The sequence below is a fragment of the Spea bombifrons genome, chromosome 4 (genome assembly GCF_027358695.1).
Source record: "Spea bombifrons isolate aSpeBom1 chromosome 4, aSpeBom1.2.pri, whole genome shotgun sequence".
In the NCBI taxonomy this organism is placed as follows: Eukaryota; Metazoa; Chordata; class Amphibia; order Anura; family Pelobatidae; genus Spea; species Spea bombifrons.
Window position 1 is genome coordinate 64,938,320 of NC_071090.1, and position 17,824 is coordinate 64,956,143.

Here is a 17,824-nt window from a genome sequence, read left to right on the forward strand (position 1 = left end):
AGTCAGAATCCCTAATAGTTATACTATACTATAGTTATACTAGGTATGTTTTTTTAAAAAAATAGCACTTGGGGTGTGTGTTTTCTGGGTGTGTCAATTTTGTATGTAACAACTCTATACATTAGCATTGGGTTTAAACTCTCTATAACAGCATGCAATAGAAAGATATTATTTTAGCCAATAATCCATCAGGACCTAAAGAGTAATTGTGAAAGCTGGGGTCTCTAGAGTAGGGAACGAAATGCATGTCACCTCTGAAGTTCAGGAGAAGAATGAGTTTGACCCATTGTCCAATTTTATTAAAAAATACAGTGAGCAATGAGTATAAGGAGGCTTATGGAGTGTATATGTCACCCATATGCCCCAAGTTAAAGGGAAAGCCCCACTTAAGAATAATGCATATTAAAATACTTATTGGTGGGTTCTTCAATCATGCCTGATTCTTTTCTTTCTTGAATCGCTAATATAAACAGTGTTTGCTTATAAATGGTATTTTTTGTGCATGTATGACACTGCTCGTTCCTACTTTCCATGTGCATTTCTTCCCCGGTAGCCGCTAGTTACAAATAAACCCCTGCTTTCCTATTTTCAACTCTATTATAGATAACAATTCAAATTATGAATTACAAATGATATACACAAAATGTGGTGGACACTTATACAACCCATCACCTTTGATTCTATAGTGCAATTTGATGCTTTCTGCTATTAACATTAGAGTGCAGAAATGAAATTAAATATGAAAAAAACAGGAGTTTTTAAGTGAGCAATAAACAAAGGAAATTCTGCCAATTCTAGACACTTTTAGTCTTTAGGGACCTATAGACGAGACATTAGACCAATTAGTGTCTCTCAGTGTCCCATCAGGTTTTCTTACACAGCTCATTAACACAATATTGCAAAGCTCACATCAGAGTATTGCAATTATCTCATTTTGCTCTTTGTAGAAACCATTACAGAATGTTCTTCCTTCAACATAATAATATATTTACACTTAAAGGGAATATATATGTTTGTCCCTGAAATCAGGGGATTCCCTTTACGCTAACATTATTTTTTTAACTGATATCTTGGCTTACAATTCAAAAGTTTGGGTAATTTAACTGGTTTCATGGAGAGCAAGGACATTTCTAGCTGCGTAACATAATTGTTAACGAGTTTTCACTCTTAGCCTTTTAAACTTAAGCTTGGATTTCTGAACACAATGTGCCATTGGAACACAAGAGTGATGGGACTGATAAAGGGCCTCTGTACGCCTGTAAAGATATTCCATTAAAAATCAGTTACAATAGTCATTTACAACATTAACATCTACACTGTATTTCTGATCCATTTGATGGACAAAAAGTTGCTTCTCTTTCAAAAAGAAGAACATTTCTAAGTGACCCCAAACTTTTGAATGGCAGCGTATAGCTACAATTTATTCTGGTTACACTATTTTAATTTCCAAGTTCTAGCCCAAAGATAATGTGACTGTGATAACAAAAGCTGTTTGCAAAAAAAGCTGACTTTGTAGATTAAATTTTGCTCTTTGCCTGTCATTTTCAGATGTAACTCATATACTTTCTAGATTGTAAACTCGTTTGGGCAGAGTGCTCCTTAACTCTTGTTTCTGTATGTCTAGTTGTTAGGCACTTCTTGCTTTGTCCATTTACCCATTGTACAGCACTGTGGCATATGATGGCGCTATACAAAATAAATAATAATACATATCTAACACATCATTTGTCTATTTTAGTTAATACATAAAGTTGCTGATTTCACTTTAGATTTGTTTTAGACTTTTGGATTTGGTTAATGCATCTGTCCAAATTGTGAGATTACAATGAATGTGATGGTAGCTTCACAAACTTCACAAAGGTTTCCGTTTTGTACATAAATAAGCCAGTCATATAATAAGAAACATCTTGCCCATGCATGGTAGTTATTTAAATGTCATGTGTGTATATAAATATTGTGGAATGTGCTCTGAAATAGAATCTGTGAAAGTTTACATCCTATGGTTTACTCCTACTCTAGTATAAAATTAAATGCTTCCGCATGCCACACAAGCTGCAAATAGATATAAATATATATATATATATATATATATATATATATATATATATATATATCTATCTATATATATAGATATATATATATATATCTATCTATATATATAGATAGATAGAGATATATATATATATATATATATATATAGTGTAATAATTATAGCTCCATTAAGAACATGATGTGACAAAATTCACTGACAATAGTAAATAAATCCAAAAATAGGTAAGAAAGATGAAGTAAGGCCATACATCAACAGTATAGGCAGTTCGGAGGTTTCTCTTTCCTGCTTCTATGGCTAATTAGAACCTTTCTGTGTCAATACCACCCCCCTACATTAGATAAATGCATCTCTTTGGCATGGACTACTTATTATTCCGGTAAAGATGGCACGTGTCCTGTCTTGGCATATTGTGGAGTTTATTCCTCAAAGAGAGTGTTTGCAGGACAGCTTGCAGGAGAGTTATGGTTTCATCTCCTTGACCTGATTATATTTTATGAGGGTCCAACCCCAATAAGCACTTGCTACTTGGTAGAGCTTGGCTACCCTAGTATAATAGTAATCTTACTATAGCAAGACTCACTGGGACTGGACATACTGATACATACTGAAGTGAATGAACTGAAAATGCAAACTCTCCTGACTCTCCCTTTAGTGAATAAGCCTCTGCATATTACAGTGACAGGAAGGTGGGTCAGTGATGTATTCTGGTCTAGGCCTAGGGCAGCAGGTCCAGTGGGATGGCAGTTCCCCTTCTCCCAATATCCCGCTGCTCCAAAGGCCAACCACAAGCGCCATCAGTGAGTGACATTACTGCCACTTACAAGACAGCGGCACCAACTGAAAAGCTAACAAGTTCACAGAGGGTCTATCCAGGTACTGCTTTCAAACATGCAATTCCTAAAATTAGCGAGTTAAAATACTGTCATTTTAAATGCCCATGGGGTTTCTATTTTTAAAAATGTATGATTTGATTGGCCGGGTTCAAAGATAGGACATGGGCAAAGACTGAGCAGATTAAAAAAAAATGCATCACCTCGCAAAGGTGGCCTTTTACCTCCCAGATAACCAGACAAACCCATGCCTGGGGGTTATCACTGTACTCAGGAGATGTTATTTGACAGTGACATATACCAGGCAGTACAGACTCCGATAAGTAGGGGGCAGCCGGGGGTGGTGCCTTAGGTTGGTCTTATTGCAGTTGAAAAGGTAAATGCATCATTGAGGTAAGGTATCCTGTGACAATTTCTATAGCAATAAATGGGCAAAAGAGAGAGTTTCTTAAGGTCCTTTGACCCATCTAGGCCCCAGAAGACAAAATTGGCACTGGCAGCTGTTTGCTCAATTTTGCTATAATTTATAATTGGTAGGGTTGTATTCCACACCAGCTGATAATGTCCCATCTGCACTAAAGTTTAATGCATGCATTCAGGATCATCTGTAAATATAATGGTGCCCAGGGCAAGCTTCCCTTGAAGGCCCTTTGTGCACTCACAAGCCCAAACATATCTCCTTCAGAGAGAGCCCATTTTTCCTGCAGCACTTCAATGAAGGTTGAGACCGATGCTGGTCTCTGGGATATGGGGTGACATCCCAGTGCTCCACTACAGGAGGTGGTGTGCAGAATACAAAGGGTTAAGCGCTAGTGGGGAAGTCTGTGCCAGTGGGGACAGAGACCACCACTTCCACGCCATAGCAGCTCTTGACGTAAGCACAGATATTGTGTGAGGATTGGGCAAATATCCTTCTGCACTACAACTGTGTTAATGCTGTGTTAATGGTCTGACCCAGTGGTATTTCACCAGTGCGTCTGTCATTAAGATTTCCCACAAAAGTACCATGATTTCCATATGGACACAAAACATTTGAAAACATAGTTTATCCCCCTAAAAACAAGGCTTAACAACAGGATCTGTGCAGAAAGGCACCCTATATATGGATTAAATTTGTCAATGACAGGAAGGTTGTCCCTCCCACAACTGATCTGCTGGCTCTCTGTGACATTATATTGATCAAACGTCTTTCTGTTTTATTGTATATGTGCAGCTAAAATAATCTAAATGCTAATGTATGTCACATTCTTCAGTTTATCCATATATCTCATTTTTGTTCAAGTCACATAGAAGGTTGTGTGAAAAGAACAGCGTACGTGCAAAGTAGTGCAAATCACCATAGTAACTGGTTGAATGTCCCTACTCCACTCTACCACCGTGCATCAAATATGTTTTTTACGTTACCAACGGAAGATGTCATGTTTAGTTAGCAATGCTTAGAAAAACTAAGAACAAAATTATTTTAACATAAATAATTGATAATAAGGCCTATTCTAGCTTTCAAGATTGGTCATCATCAACAACAAATCCATTCTAAAAGCAAAACGGAGACTTCTTGTTTTTTTTTTGTAGTTGATAAAATATAAATGACATTATTCGACCCAGTGCACCATGAATAATAATATTATCACTTTATACTTTCAGACGTTACACTATTACACGTATCTCTAATGTGTGAGAGAACCACATGCCAGTGTGAGGTGAGGCAATCTAATTTCATAAATCCCCTATGTAAGAAAGACCACAAATCATCTATGAGTCATACATGTGCACTCTCTAAGAAAAATAACACATTTTCCTTTTTTAACACTAAAAACATGAAAACAACAGCATTCTGTTCTTTAAAAAAAATGTCATTTCTTGGACATACTAAAATTCAATTATAGACAATAAAGGGTGATAATGCCATGAGTAATGCTTCTATATCAGATCAAAATGCATAGTACAATGTAGAAATTAACCAATTAGCTCCTGTAGTTGCCCACTTTTCACACATGAAACAAGTTATAAGTGGCAATTTGAAATTAATATTTGAGGTTTATATATAATGTAAATGGCTTTAGCCGTATTAGTCCAGTAGACACGATATAAAAAAAATCAAAACAGAGTATTGCAGTAGGCAGTGATGTAAAAAAAACATTATAAATAAGGTGTCACAAAATCAATGATTATATTTTAAAATCAGGAAACTTTTTCTAAATATTGCATTATTTAAATAAATTAACAAACCCTACAGATTGTATAAACATAGGGAACAACAAAATGCCCCATTGATTGGCACCTTATTACATTAATTGCAATAAAATACAACAGAAAACAAACATATTTCTAGATTTCTGTTCTCTGTATTTAATTTTTTTTTGTAGATACAAGCCTTTTGTATTTTATACTTTCTGTATCAGCTCATTTGGATTTTTTAATGTATTATAGAGTTGCAATATTAAGTTAATACATTGAATAAATACCTATGGCATTATGTAAACCCTGTTACTCAGACAACAACAAATTTCACGGGACCTTTTCCCCCTCTTGTCTTCCATGTTGCTTGTGTGAAGCTGGGCCAAGGAGAAGGTTTAGTCACAAAGTTGGATTTACCAGTTTCTGATAATGGGAGCTTATCAGGTAAGGTATGGAACCACTATCTGTCATTTTCTTTTTGTGGCCTGTGAACTAAATGGCGATTGTGAATGTCTCATAAGTAATTGTGTAGAGGTAGACATAATACTTATTTACTGTACCATTATTACAAAGTGGTGGCATTGAAGGAAATGCAACTGTTAAACAATAAAAACAGTAGCGTAAATAAAGTAGTGGACAAGTAGTCTGACAACCCATGGTTCAAAGGGTATAAGAAGGACCAGACTGGCTATGAGGTGACACCCCTTGGACTATAAGGCCTGAAGCCAGCTGATAACTTAAGTGCAGTTGATGGCTGGAAATGTGTGGCCACACGTTAGGTTTTTAGGGTCACATAGCATGCGGCCACTCATATCCAGCTGGAGGCCCCACACTGCTGCACCCCGTTGGCCAGGGTATAAGTTATGACTAGTATCTATCCCAAGACATAATGGGCTAAAAGAATACCTTCATATTTTACACAGCAAGCACCGGAATATTCCAGGTGCAGTTAATATAGAAACATTACCTATTTGTCCTGATCTAAAGACCATAACCAGTCCTTGGTCTTGTCTTTCAGGATAGCCACATGTTTGTCCAATGCATGTTTGAATTCCCTTACTGTATTAATCTATACCGCTTTTGCTGGGATGCTGTTCCATTTACCTACCTCTCGGTAAAGTAAAGCATCCTTACATATAAGCCTCTGACCATTTAGTTTTATATTGTTATATTTCTCCTCCTTTGAAACAACCATCCCACCTATACTTTGTTAAAACCCTTTTAAGTATTTAAATGTGTCACATCTCCCCTCTCATATTGCCATCTCTTAGTCTTGTATCCTGAATATATCTTTAAACAGTTTACAGTTTATCTGTAAAATATTATATCTTGGATTAATTTCCCTCTGAACGATTTGTGCCGAGACAGACTAACCATTTTCAGAGCTTTTGATCTCTAGGAGCAGTATCACCTACTATGTAGAAGGGAGTGCGGGATAATGATTTATTTTCCTATGTTCTTTAATGCTATCTATTTCCCATATGAAAAGCAAAATTCACTTTGGTATGCATTGATAAGGAGATCAGTGGAAAGAATGAAGCTGCTAAGTGTATCTCAAGCACTCGTTTAAAGAACATTTAAATACACACTTTTCTTTAAAAGCTTTTATCTCATATATTGAACTTAATTAGATATGTGCTGCTGTAGCTGGGATTTTCAGATGCTTATATTGATTTAATATTCATAGAATATATGGAAACTTTAGGTCATGTTGCATATGCCAGTTACCCTTTGTGTCTATCGCACATCGTATATATACATATATTATATATATGTATATATAATATATATATACACCGTATATATATAGCTATCTATCTATACACACACACACACACACACACACACATATATATATATATATATATATATATATATATATATATATATACACACACACATATATAACTATATATTGTATATTATTAGGTACAATCTAATAGTCTTAGTTTTGTCAGGGTGCATAAAATAGTTAAGGCTTTTCAACTTTAGAAGATGTATTTTGTTTTGGCCATAAACTTTAGTTACTCTTTGTGGATAGAGCAGCAGGACTTGCTCAGATTATGTACACAGACAAACTCAGAATTTTATTTGAATATGATTTCTTCCACTAGAGAAAAAACTGGCAGGCCTACATTTTAGAGATCCAGGATGGTTTCTTCCAGAGTACTAGCGAGAGGGGCCAAAAACACAACAATTAATTTATTAGCACAGTGTGCACAAATGATCAGTATACATATCATTGTATATATTTCTAATATTTACTTATTATCTTGCACTCATGTACTAAGTGGTAAAGCAATACACAAATTTAGAAAAAAGGTTGGGGTGGTGGATGGGGTGACTGCTGTCTTTATATATTCTCAAGAGACAGATTATATATATGTGTGTGTTGTAAGCAGCCATGCTGTTAGAATGTAGATAATTACACTTTAATTTTAGCCCAGCTGCTGTCTGCATACTACTGACTTCAGTGCTCTTCTGGCCTCCTGCACCTGTGGTGCACATTGGAGGAGCCTCCCAGTCACCGACTTAAAAACAATGTCGAGTCATTTAACTCTATCAGTGACAGAAAGCTGACGGAAATCTTGCTTAGTGGGTTCACTACAACTGATCTTATGTGTAACATTTTAAAATGTTTTTTTTGTCAATTAAAATGTGTCATCATGTTATAAAAAAGTAATCACCACAATTTAACTAGGATCTTCTGTTTTTGAAAAGGGAATGCAATTGATTGTTTGTGTAATCTTAAAGTTACTAATAGAGAGAAGAAATGAGTAACAGGGATTGGTTAACCCTTTTGATTCAATGACTAATTTATAACCTGTTAATGTTAATCGTCTCCACGTCATCAATGTGTATAATGGTAGATAAATGGAACAGCCCCCCCCCCCAGTAGAAATTAGAGGGCTGGAGATTTTAAACTAGGATGAATGGGGAAGCTAGCATTGATTCATGGCAAGGGGTAGCTGTGGTAAGTTCCTTATCTATCAGCATAGATAAGGAAATCTCTAAACTCCAACATGTTAAAAGTTGATGAACCCAAAGCAAACCAGGTCCCAATCTTCTTCTTCGGGAGCTGCACTCCCCATAAGGGCATTTGTAGCCCCTTGCCAGATAGAAGTCAGGGGAGGGCAGGACCTTCTGGGGTCTCCCCTAAAAAAGGAGGGATGGTGGCCAATAGGCTCAGCCATCCTTCCCACCCATCTTCCAGACCTGGCTCCGCTGTGGAATTTTCAACCTGATTGATAAACTGTAAAAAAAAAAAATCAAATGAACAAGTGCACAAAACAACACAAAGTGCTAGTAAAAGTGTGAAATATCCAGCCACAGCTGATGTTTAGTATTTTAAGCTTTTCCCTCCACCACCAGTCATAGGCCATATGAATTCTAGTGCACTTCCTTATCTGATCATGCACTAGCAATACAATGTCACTTGATAGAGTAATTAGAAAACTACTATTTCAATATATCTGTAACCATAAATTGGTTCTCGTTAAAGGCATTGCCTTGGTTAATATGTCTTCGTATCAATGGCACAGTTCAACTGTGTAATAAATGTTAAATGCAAATATGAAAACATGTAAATAACTTCATATAAGCAAATGATCCCAGTTCTGTGGGTTCTACCAACACATCAAATGCCCGATTTAATATCAGTTCCATTGCAAAGTCACTTCCAATGCGAAGTAACTTTGAATGACCTTTCTGTGCTGATTGTTTGTTTAAATTGCAAATATTCAACTAAGGTTGCTGAGGTTTTAACCCATACCATGCCAACAAATTTAACACAGCTTTTCTATTCAAAAGGAAAAATCTAAATGTCACCTGCTGTTTCAGTAAGAGGGAGCCCCAGGTCTTAGGACCCCCTCAGGCTTCTTGGTGAACAAGTGGGTCATTTGTAATATTGTATATTTTAATAAACCAATGGGTCATGTTCATACCTGGCAACTTGGGCTATGGCTATCTGGAGCCTACCGTTGTGCGATGCGTCCAGGACTATCATTTAAGGGGGACATGGGTGGGGAGTGGTTGTGTCAGGACCTCGCACCGCGGCCCAGAGGATTCTAGTGAAACCCAAGTATGCTCATATTTTTCTCTATAATCTTCATAAATAAGCACCAATTTCAATAACATAGCTTTTTAGATTTGAAACAGGATACATTCTTGTGGCAGGACCCTTTAATGCATCTTATAGGGAGTGGGCAGGATTTTGTGTTACACCACTGGTTTCAGTTGAATCTGGTTTTCATTATGCTGTAGTAATATACCCCTGAAACACATTTAAAGATAGACTTAGTTAAACACAAGAATGTACCTTTAAATACTGTATGTGTTGCTCTCTCCATGACTTGTTGTTTCTTATTCAGGGATGCTGGGCACATTGCCGTCGTGCTCTGGCAAAAAGGGGTTAAAATAATAACACACATTTCGATATAGAAAAACAGATAAAAAACAAATTATCATGTTCCTTTTTGTGATATTTGCGCAGGACAGTCCCGATTTTTCCACACTATCCTGCCGTCGCGACGAGCAGGACCAGCCCTACCATGGAGCAGAGTGGGGCAATTGCCCCAGACGACACTTTGCCGCCCCAAGCCCCAAGGTGCAGCAGCGCAGTTTTAGGTGCAGAGGCCTACCACGTCATTGTCTGGCTTAGTGTATAGTGATAGGAGTTATGCTGTACCACTATCAATATCTTGTTAGTGATAGGAGTTATCCCATATCTGTTCAGTTAATGTTATTTAAACTTATTTAATTGATTTATAAGTTAATTTATTTTTTTCAGATGTCTAGTTTTTTCCAGTTGACATAAAGTTTACAAATTTGTGAAAAAAATATTCTTTCCAACATTATTTTTGGGGTGCCACATACAGGATCCACCTGGGTGCCAAATACTCTAGGTATGCCCTTGATGTAAGATACAGTGTTTTATTTATATACATATTTTTTTTGTTGTATTAACTATTTAATGAGATTCAATGTTATCACTGTTAAAGTAACTCATTGAAATGTGTCTCTGTGGTTAAGAAGTAAAACTTCCTGTTATGTAAAACAGGAAGATGGTTTACTCATCATAACGGAAACCGAAGAAACGTTATAAGTTATTGGAAGATGAATTTGTATGTACATTTGTTCTCAAAAGTTTGCATACCCTGGCAGAAATTGTGAAACGTGGGCATTGATTTTGAAAATATGACTGATCATGCAATAAAGCAGTCTTTAAGTCATTTAAGGCTAGTGATCATAGGCAGTGGCGTCGGCAGGGGGGGTCCAGAGGGGGCCATGGCCCCCCTACATCATGCTGTGCCCCCCCCAATTGAAACGCCGTCTTTTTTTTTTTTTATAGATCCGGAAAAGAGAGAGGCGCCGAGCGGTCGCTGAGGAATAAGTTCTCAGTGACCGTTCGGCGCCTCTCACTCTTCTCCGCGACCGCGAGGCCTCTGCCTTGGTCGCAGTGCCGGCATTTCAAGCCGAGCGCCGGTATATGATGTCATATCCGGCGCTCAACAATGAAGCCGCGCACACTGCGGCAGAACCAGGAAGACAGAGACCTCGCGATCCCGCCGCTGGACTTCTACAAGCCCAAGGTAAGTGAACTTCAAAGGGGGGGGGGTAGAAAGTTAGGAGGGGGGTAGAGAGTGAAAAGAGGTAGATAGGAAGTGAGAAGAGGTAGGGAGGGAGAGAGGGGGTAGATAGGATAGATTGGGAGGGAGAGGGGGTAGTTAGGATAGATTGGGAGGGAGAGGAGGTAGATAGGATAGATTGGGAGGGAGAGGGGATAGATAGGATAGATTGGGAGGGAGAGGGGATAGATAGGATAGATTGGGAGGGAGAGGGGATAGATAGGGAGATAGATAGGATAGATTGGGAGGGAGAGGGGATAGATAGGATAGATTGGGAGGGAGAGGGGATAGATAGGATAGATAGGGAGGGAGATGGAGATAGTAACATATATTGGCAGCAGGGGCTAATATTAATATTTATTGGCAGCAGAGTCTAGTATTTATACTCATATTGGCAGCAGGGTCTAGTATTTATATATATATATATATCGGCAGCAGGGGCTAATATTAATATATATTGGCTGCAGGGGCTAATTTTATATATATATTGGCTGCAGGGGCTAATAATATATATTGGCAGTAGGGGCTAATATTAATATATACTGGTAGCAGGGTCAAATATTAATATATATCGGCAGCAGGGTATAATTTTTATGTATATCGGCAGCAGGGTATAATAACGGTACATATCCGCAGCAGGGGCTAATATCAATATATATGCGCAGCAGGGGTTAATATTAATATATATCAGAAGCAGGGTGAAATATTTCTATATATCGGCAGCAGGGTCTAATATTTAAGAATGAGAAATAACTGCCTAATGTGTGTGTGTATATGTGTATATATATATATATATATATATATATATATATAGTGTATATGTACCGTTTTATAATTGGCCCCCCTACTTTGGTCCCTGGCCCCCCATGTGCCCCCCCTAAATATGAAAGCTGGAGACGCCACTGAGAGTATATATGAATGTAGTTGTAAGCATTCTATGAATAATGTTTAATATATTGATCTGTGCAGTAGTTTATTATGTTCTATAGTGTGGTTAATTGTTAGATACACAAATGGTTATGGAGAACAAAATGTAGCCTTGACCAGTTATTTCTAGGGCAGGAGACTGATCCATCGTGACCTCAATTCCTGATGCAGCCCTACATTTTATTAGCATTTTCACAGTTGTGGCACATTATCATCATCCTTCAAGTTCCACATTAACATGACCTTATTTACTGTTTAGAGCTATTTTCCACTTAAAAGTGTGGTTTGGGGCAGGGCTTCCCTTAGGTTTTCACAGACCTGGGGCTAAAATAATTTGTTGGACCCCTTTGCAAGTAGGGCCCATACTCTCCCTTACAGTCATAGCCTATTCAGGTCTGGGAGAAGTAGAATGCTGACATAAGACATTAAACCCATTGCTCCACTTCAGTCAAACCTGGAGAGACCACGAGCATGAGGGTGAGCGGTAAAGAAGCTTTACTGCAGGGCCTAGTGGCAACCCTGTTGGGTAGCATGCTGTTAGAATGTACCTGACACTTGTCTAAATATTACATTTTATTGTTTAGTGAATGTGATATATTAAACTTGTGCAAATGGAAAAAAATATCGGATTGGGATTATTATTTTTTCATTTTTGGTCCATTCTGCCCTTTCGGTTCTGACTAAAATCAGAGGGTTTTTACATTCAGAAAATAAATTTGTTGTCATCCTCATTCACTCTCTCATGCTCTTTCATACATTCACTCTGTCACGCTGTCTCTGAATGTCTTCCTAGCTTCTCTGCCCAGTGCTTCCATGTTCTTGTCTCGTTGCCGTGCAGTTCTGCGTCTGCTCTTGCATTTTCTGTCTTCTTTCTCCCTTCTCCGTCTGATGGTTCATAAAGTCTTCTTTCTTCATCCGCTTCTCTGTGGATACCTGAACATGGCCTCCCAGTGAACAAAAGGTCAGAGCCTCCAGGCACACACTCTCCCATATTAGCTGAAAAGGAGAGCGACTGCCCCAGTGGAGAGGTGCATAAACAATTCTCTTTCATAAGAAATCTGCCTTCATTATTCTGGCCTCCCGGTGAACTTCGGGAAAATGGTGGATCTTTCAGGCACACACTCTTCACCCATTACAGGAACAGGAGATAGGTTGTCCCTGGAGGCTCCGCCCTTTTGCAGAAGTTTACCGGGAGGCCATCTATAATTGTCCACGGGAAAAGCATTTTAACAAAGAAGGAGCATTGGACAAAGAAAGATGACAAAAGAACAAGAAGAAGCGGTAAAGGTAGAAGAATAGACAGATAAGCAAGAGAAGAAGAAGATTCCCTGAATTTGCATAACACTTATCTCAGCTTTACCGATGTAATATATTCATTTACTTTTAAAGTCAATAGTTCCAAAACAGTTATACTGATTAAAAAACAGAAAGCATAAGCGTGATCAACAAATAAATGCATTGTTGCCAATTGCCCCGGATTTGGGAGCTTGTCCTGTTACTTTCAGTATCCCAAACATGGGTTTATTTAGTACTTTAGAAAATTGGAAAAGTAACTAAACTCTTTTAAAATCAAAATATCCTTAGATCAAAAATATATTTACTGGATTTTATCCTCTGTGCTCAATCTCTGTTACAGATTTACTGTTCTCTCATTTTATTTATAGCTAAGGAAGGGTCTCGTTGATTAGACATCTGTTTTGGCAAGTGTTATGAGGACAAGACAGGCCAGTCTTCCTATGCTGCACAGCTGTGACATATAGCCTCTGAGAACAAGGGTGTGTATTGTCAGATGCGTTAACCTCATAAAAAGATATCCACTGGTAAACTATGTCCCCAAATAGCAGCACCTCAGTGCTAATATCCTCCATATGGAGGATTATCATATGTAAAATGATAATAATAGCGCCAAAGATTGCCAATGAAAGGGCCTATTGAGAATATGCAGTTGATCATGTGATTATTTTTTAATACTATATCTGTAAAGTCATCTTAATTGCAGTGTTGAGTGCAAATGCCCAGTAACATGAATGGAGATATTTGTTCACAACCATAGTAAGTATGTTTCATTATATACCCTGGGCAGGAGTAGTAACTATTTGGAGACTACTTTTCATATAATTATTTCTGTGGGTTTTCTGTAACTTTTAATTAAGATAAGCAAACGAAAAGGACAATATTGTACTACAACAATGGATACAAACAACAATACTTCTTGTGATAAAAATCATTCCTGGCCAATTTAATTTCAGGTTTTAAATATAAAATTACAATTACCCACCAGACTTCTTGCTTGATGTCACTAGTCATTTATCCTTTATAAATAATAAAACCTTAACTGGAAGAAACAGGAGCACTCTGCATGGTTCTACTTCTACACTCAGTGGAAACCAGATTTGAGAGGTGACATTTTTGTTATCTAGAATGTTTCATAAGTTCCCAGGTATAATACCTGTCTGAGTGGAGGAGCTAGGTACACAATGAAGTAATGAAATCGAGTAATGAGCAGATCACTATTCCTGTTAACTTAATTAATGTTTACCATGTGAGGCTATGAGGGTAAAAACTGATTCAGTTAAATGGACACTGTTCTGCAAGATTCAGGGAAGAAGTGGTGTGCAAGGCATATCCACTCGCCAATTACCCGATTAAACACCTAGAGTTGTAAGGACGCAGCATGGAGGCATCAGCTCAGCACTGATGTTATAACTCACTGGGTCAATCAAAGGAGATCAGAGGATTGTCTTGTGAAAACAGGGACTGTTGGGAAGTATGCTACTGCACCAACAACCTCATCCAACATCAATTAATATTAAAGTAATTAGTAGGTACTTCAATATGCATGTTTTACTTTGTTAAAAACCAGTGGCGACTCTAGAAACAATATATAGGGGGGCACACAAGATATCACAGTCAAACTGGGGGGGGGGCATTCATAATTTCCAAAAGTAATGTGCTATGGAATTATACTTTTGTTATTGGGCTAAAATAATATTTGATCATTCAACATGGGAAGCCTGAAGCCACAATTGAGTGCGACTAAATATTATAACACAATAAATAACTTTTCCACTAAATGATTTCAGGGCCTTGAACGTTTTGTCCCCTGAAGTCACTACAACTTCAGGAGGACATTTTATCTCTGGATAAATATAAATTAAATAATTCCTACTGTAAGTTAAGTGCCAGGAACAGATGACCAAACACACACACCAACACAGGCTCTGTCACACCAACACCCAGACACACACACCAACACAGGCTCTGTCACACCAACACTCAGACACACACACCAGGACAGGCTCTGCGACACCGACAACCAAACATACACACACACCAGGACAGGCTCTGCCACACAGACACCCACACACATCAGGACAGGCTCTGCCACACCCACATCCAAACACACACACACACACACCAGGACAGGCTCTGCCACACAGACACCCACACACATCAGGACAGGCTTTGCCACATCCAAACACACACACACACACACCAGGACAGGCTCTGCCACACAGACACCCACACACACCAGGACAGGCTCTGCCACACTGACAACTGAACACACACATCAGGACAGACTCTGCCACACCAACACCTATACACACACACCCGAGGACAGGCTCTGCTACACTGATAACCAAAAACACACAAACAGCAGGACACAATCTACGTCACAGACATCTGCATCAGGATGGATTTTTCACACTGCATTGTCGTTTATACCCCCTTTAGTGTTTTTGCCCCCCCTACTGCCCATATATATTAATATTAGCCCCAGTTGCCGATAGCAGGTATAGATCCACACATTAACACACAAACCAAGCTTTGCATCGATAGATCAACTGAAATTCACTTGTGATCTCAGCACTGAAGGTATATATCAAATAAACAGAATCAAACATACAAATCCTGTATTTGCAGGTATACAATAGTATATGAAACGTAGCATTGCAGGTATAGATCAAATAAATACATGGAAACAGCATTGCAGGTATTAATCAACTGAATAAGACATACAAACACTGTATTTGCAGGTATACATAAATAATGTATGGAAATATATAGATATGGATCTACAGAATAACGCAAAAACCCAGCTTTGCAGGTAAAGATCAATTGGAATTCACATAAAAACATGTCATTAAAAGGTATATTTAAACCCCCCTAAATTACAGGCATAGATCACAGGTTGCACACCCCAAAGCCAGCCCTGCCGTCCACACTGCCCACACAGCAATCACACTCCTATCATACCCAGGCAACCAGTAAATGCTGGTACCTAGGCATGATGGGACTGTGCTTGCTGTGATTGCTGTTAGCAATCACACTCCTATCATGCCAGGTCAGCCAGTACATGCTGGTACAGGGTGGCTGTAAGTGATGTGTAGACCCCATACTGCTGGCAGCATCAATACACAAGGGGGGCAGCTAGCTAGGTTTTAGCATGTACTGGCTGACTTGGCATGATAGGAGTGTGATTGCTAACAGCAATCAAAGTCCCATCATGCCTAGGTTCCAGCACTTACACATCCAACCAGTAAATACTGGAACCTAGGCATGATGGGACTGTGATTGCTGTTAGCAATCACACTCCTATCACACTCCTATCATGCCAAGTTGGCCAGTGTATGCTGGTACAGGGTGGCTGTAAGTGATGTGCAGACCCCATACTGCTGGCAGCATCCATAGACAAGGGGGGCAGCTAGCTAGGTTTCAGCATGTACTGGCTGACTTGGCATGATAGGAGTTTGATTGTTAACAGCAATCAAAGTCCCATCATGCCTAGGTCCCAGCACTTACACATCCAACCAGTAAATGCCGAAACCTAGGCATGATGGGACTGTGATTGCTGTTAGCAATCACACTGCTATCATGCCAAGTCAGCCAGTACATGCTGGTACAGGATGGCTGTAAGTGATGTGCAGACCCCATACTGCTGGCAGCATCCATAGACAAGGGGGGCAGCTAGCTAGGTTTCCGCATGTACTGGCTGACTTGGCATGATAGGAGTGTGATTGCTAACAGCAATCACAGTCCCATCATGCCTAGGTTCCAGCACTTACACATCCATGCTATCACACACACACACTCATTCATTCATAAACTCATTCATTCACAGATTCATTCCCTCAATCACACATTCTCATTCAAACTCCCTTCCCACCCCTTACCTGCACTGCAGCTCCTCGACACGGCTCACAGACTTCAGCATAGGGCGCGGCCTCCCTCTGCGTTCTCTGGTAAAGCACAGAGGAAGCGGGACTGGAGCAGAGTCATGTGATGTCACGTGAACTCTGCTAGGTTCCGCTTCCTCTATGCAGTACAGAAGACCCTCCCACAGGTAAGTAGCAGGGCTCGAGGTGCGGCCCGCGTAAGATCGGTTGCCTTGGCTGCCGATCTTACTCGGGCAGCACCCTCTCTCTCCTCCACGTTAAAAAAATAAATAAATAAAAAAAAAGAAATTCGGGATTCAATTGCCCCCCCCTTGCCCCCCTGTAGCGACGCCACTGTTAAAAACCCCCTTTGAAAATGCTGCAGCTCAAAAAGCCAATTACTGGCAGGAAATGTTTAGAGAGAACTCTGATTATAAGGTGCCACTCAGCCATCATATACATTAACTGTATAAGAGCGACGAAGTGAACCTTTAACAAGCATGGAAAAGTCAGCATTAGCACTCAAGAAAGGAACAGTATTGCAGAGTTCACAATTGTAGCATTTGTCGGTATTCACATATGCTTGCATCTCAGAGTTTGTGTATTTAATATCCAGGTGAATAAGCAAGGACAGTATATTTGCCTTATTATAAAGAAAAAACATATTTAACATTATATCTTGAATTTCAGCGTTAACCCCTTCAGGCCCTGCGTTTTTTTATAACCAAAGCTTTCCCTGGACACCATTAATGAGGTACCTGTGAGGTAGGTAGGGTAGCATACACATTCAGATTCTGGGGTGCTGCTGAAATGACCAACATGTATTCACTACAAAGCAAGAGATCAGCGCATACCCAGCAAATACTATTTAAAAGCCTGAGGCATAAATATTGGGGATTCCGTCAAGCTATATGTCTGCCGCTACAACAAAGAATCCCAATTTTGGTGAGTCCTATGTCATTTTACATGGCTATATTGCTTATATATAGTGTGTGTTGCATAAACCAATCCAAGAAAGAATCTTCCAATGATGCTACAAAGAACTTTTATTTA

The 17,824-nt window shown here is 39.0% G+C and overlaps 1 protein-coding gene across 1 annotated transcript in view; it reads left to right on the forward strand.

Moving 5' to 3' along the window:
- The first annotated feature begins 5,484 nt into the window (after positions 1–5,484).
- The window catches only part of FAM107B (family with sequence similarity 107 member B), a 50,070-nt gene continuing 37,730 nt past the window's right edge, over positions 5,485–17,824 (forward strand). The window contains exon 1 of the mRNA XM_053465337.1: positions 5,485–5,505. The gene's annotated coding sequence lies outside the window, so the exon portion shown is untranslated. The remainder of the gene's footprint in view (positions 5,506–17,824) is intronic.